The following is a 5,165-nucleotide window of genomic DNA, read 5'->3' as shown; positions in this document are numbered from 1 at the left end:
AGGTGTCCAGTAGGTGTCCAGTAGGTGACCAGCAGGTGTCCAGTAGGTGACCAGTAGGTGTCCAGTAGGTGACCAGTAGGTGACCAGCAGGTGTCCAGTAGGTGTCCAGTAGGTGACCAGTAGGTGTCCAGTAGGTGACCAGTAGGTGTCCAGCAGGAGTCCAGCCAGATGGATGGAAAGGTCAAAAAGCACGTCTCAATGAGGAAAGGCAGATCTGTGAAACACCCTGAGCTCATATTTGAAATGAAAGATGATCTACTTTGTTGAGTCAGACTCAGAGAAGCTGACGAAGCAAAGGGCTGTTTCTGCAGGCTGCCCTTAGATCTGCTGTTCTGCACCGCCATATATATATATATATGTGTGTGTGTGTGTGTGTAAGTTCTAGTATATATTTATTTTTTATTCTTATTATCTAGTTTATGTTTATTTCCCTATTTCTATTATTCTTCTTGCTCCTTCTCAGCGCGACACCAACAGTCCAACCAGATTCCTTGTATGTTGTGGACATTAAAGCTGATTCTGATCTATCTAGCACAGACCTGGCATCGTCTGGAGGAACCACGGGGGGACCATGGCGGTCCAGGCTGCAGAGCAAGCTAACAGTGTTACAGGAAAGATGTCTTTCTGACCAAACCCTTGATTTAGTCAAACATCGTCCTTTAAACTGAGTTTTTTCTCCTCCCTGCTGCCAAGAGCTCCCTCCAGGAGATCATTGGATTTCTTGGGTTTGTCTCTGTATCACTGTGAGGTCTTGACGTTACTGTGTGAAGTGGCCTGAAGTGGTTCAAGCAGCTGACTGGCGCTGCTACAGGACCGACAGTGAACTTGTTCTATCGAGCTGACTGACCTGAACTCTTACTTTGTAGGAATCAGTGAAGTCGTGCTTTTACAGCAGCAGGGGAACAACATCCTCCTAAAACTGTTCACGTGTATTTCTAACGCTACATAACTAATGATTGAAAAGACAGCAGGACGCCATTCAGAAACAGCACTGTTTATTTAAATGTGTCTGTATTTACAGTTATATATATGTATATACACAGATATGCTCAGTACCAGCAAAACACAAGAAAAAAGATCAGAAATAGCAAGCAGCAACCTCAGCTTGGAAGAAACAGTGTTAGGACCAACATTCATAGACCTGAGCTTGGGTGGATTCATCGGGTGGAGCTAATGTATGAAGCTGCTTGAACTCTTTATTATTATTAATTGAGGTCTAAATCAGGCTGCAGCACCCGTCACACACGAAATCCTCGATCTGATTCAGTCTGAGAGTCACACCAACACGTCACAGAAGTCATGTAAAAACCCTTTCCCACGTAAACATCACATCAAAAGCACTTCAGAAACATTTTCACATTAAAAAGGAACTGATTTAGAAGATCAGCGTTCTGGTCCTGTGGAGGAGCACTCTGACAAGTCTCATGAGAAAACAAACCAATGGATAAAGTCGGAGTTAGCACCGTTTGGGCAGGAAGACGTTCAGATGTCCTGCTCTAGGAACCGGGCTGGAGAGCTGACGGGTTCAAAAACGACAACAAGGAAACACAAGATGTTTGCAAAGAAACACCAGAAATGAGGAGGTGGACTTCAAGCGCAGTAGATCTGTGCGCTTACTGCATCTTTGTGTATACAGTCTTCTTTAAAAAACAAACAAACAAACAAACAAACAAACATCTTCTGCATATAATGTTTTTTTCTCTTGCAATCTTTGCGCCGTGTGTTTTCGGTGTTTCTGTCCTACTCTTTGCTCCCAGTTATTCCTGCACTGACTGCACACTTTTGTTGGAGCTGTTGTAACGGTGAACTTTCCCCACTGTGGGATCAATAAAGTTATCTTTATCTTTATCGTCTTTGTCCTTTGGTTTGGATCTGTCCCATCTTTATGGAAGAACAGAATTCAAAGCCCATGTAAAGCAGAAATACACGTTTTCTAAGTTTCTCTCATCAACCATGAAGCCACATCGGAATGATTAAACGCAAAAGTTTGGTTTCAAAACTGAGTTTGAAGGACAGGTGTGGTCTCGTTTAGGATTCACAGGACATCTTCTTTACTTTTACAACAGAACCCTCCTAAAACCTGCCCACTTATTGGACTGGAAGGTTTGTTCATCCTGACGCTACATGCAGAAGCCCAACCACGGCCTGCATATGCTGGATCCTCTCCCTCGATCAGACGCCTAACCCTAAACCCTGCAGCTTGCCAGCGAGCTGCAGCTTCAGCCCATCCATGCATTTCCCCCCAAACAAACGTACATCTGCACAACAGTTTGGTTTCCTTCTTCAGGTTTCTTAAGAATGAAGTGATGACTAAAGGAGAATGCATTCTGTGAGGAGCCACATTCATAAATCGCTGAGGATGAACAAACTGTCATTAAAGACAGCGGGGACAAACTTCAAACCCAACCTGCAGCAGATGCAACAGCTACTCATTGATTAGCATTGTTTGAAGGATACTGCTCAGGGAGTGGGGCCCAGAACATTGTACATGCACTAACATTAGCCAACACTACATGAAAACGGTGCTAAGCTCTGCAGTGCAACAGTTACAGTGAGGCAGCAGGAAGCCAGGACCAACGAGTCCTGAACACCAAAATGAAGAGAAATGGTGTCACTCCTTAATTCAGTACTACGTAGTTCACTTAGCAGGTATCTGGTAGCATGCACACTGTTTAGAACTGAACTCAGCTTCATAATGAGAAAACCCTTTGCCCTCGAAGGACGAAGACGTTCTGTCGGATGTAGAGAATGAAGGCGAGGACGTCGACCCCAGCAGGGAAGTCTTGGGTTATGAGGAGGGAGGTGAAGCTCAGTTCTTGATGGATGCCTGCTGAACAAACAACATAGAAAAGGAGGATGAACTAATTATTAGATGGTTGAGTTTGGCTGGATGAGACGCAGCAGGAGGCACAACAACAAGCACCAGGGTTTGGTTCAACGCAATCATACATGACAAGAGAGAAACACAAGAACAATGTGGACGTGTGATTAGGACGCCTCCTTGTTGCCTTTCTTTCAAAGGTTTCAGGAGGAGAGGCCAAGTTAACGTTCATCTGGCCTGGGAACAGAAGCTTATCCTGCTGCCACCGTGACCCAGCCCGGGACAAGTGGACCGAACGTTGAACCAGTTTGTTCTTATCAAAGCCGCCCTAATGAGCTGGAAGGACTGGATGTGTAAACATCCCATCACTGCATAATCTGCTCTGTCAGTCCAGACCAGGGTCCCAGAACACATCTGGGGGTAAACTGGCCAAAAACTCCTTCAAGCTTTAGGGAACTGATATGACCTAAATGTCGGTGTCACTTAAACTATCCAGACTTAAACTATCCAGACTTAAACTATCCAGACTTAAACTATCCAGGCCTCATTTATCAATCGCATACCTCACTGCTTATTCCTGATTTGTTTCTGTCTTTTATTTGAAAAGAAAAAACGAGGAAGCACTTTCTTTGAGTGAACGTCTGCCATTGATGCTGGTATTGATTGGTTGTGTGACGGCATCCAGCTGTAGCTAGCCTCAGCTGTCAGTGATCTGACCAGTGTTGGTCAGCCGGACTGAAATATCTCAACTACTATTACATGGACTGTCATGGAAGTGAAACCAGTGTTCATGTTCCTCAGAGGCTACGTCCTGGTGCTGATCCCTCAGCCTTACTTGCGGTGGTACCAGCTCATCAAAGGTTTCCCTCACGCATTAAAACACCTCATCTCGATGACTTGGTACTGAATTTGGTCAAGGCTGATGACGTTGGTGATCCTTTTCTGTCTTTGTGGTTTTGAGTGAAATACAACCACTGGATGGTTTGGCACTGAATTCAGTGCAATGTCCAGAAATGTGCAAACCTGATGCATGCTGGGAAGCCTGCCAGTACCCAGTAAAGGACAGGATCCCATGTTTTACAGATCTGCTTAGCAGTCAGGTGCACACTGGAGTCATCAAACAGATTTTGCTTGCTGTTGTCATTTTTTTCTGTTCATACAGGGATTGGGAACAAACTTTGCATAAACTATTTGTAAGTCTATGTGAAGCCACTGCAAAGCTCCAGCAGTCTGTGTGAAATAAAGCCATTCTTTCCCAACAAACATGGACGTTTACGCTAGAAAATACATGTAACCCTAAAAGCTTGGTCCTCCTCAGAACATCAGATGGACGTTCAAAAACATTTTTGGAGGAAACTAAGTTTGCATACATATTTTTTACAAGAAGAGCTTAAAAATCCTTCCAGGCTGCTGCATGGGTGAAGAACACCAGCTTTCTGTTTGTTCCAGCAGCTCTCACACGTCGTACTTGATTGATGAATGAAGTCCAGATGATTTGTGTTGAGACTCATCTACACGCTGTACTGCTACAGAGTGTGTTTTAAAACTTGGGAAACGTTTTTAGAACACACGTAAAAGAGGACAACAGGCACATTAAATGGTTAGAACGTACCTCACTGATCTCCTTGTGAGTCACTCGAACAGACTTGTCGGGGCTCTGACAGAGCCCCAAGGTGAGGCCCTGGCAGCACAGGTATCTCCTGGGTGCAGCCACTGATTTCAGGCAGTAATGTGTTCCAGATCCTTCTCGGACCTTCTCAAACCAGTGGCCATCGGATAAGTTATTCCCGTTTCCAGCTTGGTCCAACTGTGAACACACAAAACAGCGTTCAGCAACACACTGGTTCCGCTTTAAGCAGAGCAAGAGACAGAAATGTGTACAACAGCTAGCATCAGTTTTTGGCTGATTTGCCTCCTAGAACGAACCCGTGTGAGTTCGGTAGCTGTACCCAGAATCCATCACTCAGCCTCAGTCTTTCACTGACAAGCCAGCTTTTTCTTCTTTCTTATTGTCCTTCTGTGAACACTCCACATGAACTCAAGCAGGACCTTTCTTCTGCTCTTTCAATACAGAGACTTTCTACAGTCACTTTCCAGAAGATGTTCTCACAACTCCAGCAAATCAAACAATAAAGAAAAAGAAAAATGTTGGTTCTTAATTCAGAAGCAGAGTAAATGTGGCTGCTTTCACTGTTCGTCTGCTTTTTACTGCTCCGACCATAGTTCATACTGAAAACATCTGTGTGCATATATACGGCATCATCCACCCATCCATCATCTCTACACCTTAACCCTCACCAGGGTCATGGGGGGCGGAGTCTATCCCAGCTGACTCAGGGTGAAG

This window comes from Stegastes partitus, unplaced genomic scaffold (genome assembly GCF_000690725.1).
Source record: "Stegastes partitus isolate 25-593 unplaced genomic scaffold, Stegastes_partitus-1.0.2 Scaffold569, whole genome shotgun sequence".
Taxonomy (NCBI): Eukaryota; Metazoa; Chordata; class Actinopteri; family Pomacentridae; genus Stegastes; species Stegastes partitus.
The sequence above is the reverse complement of the archived record's forward strand: the minus strand, read 5'-3'. Positions refer to the sequence as shown.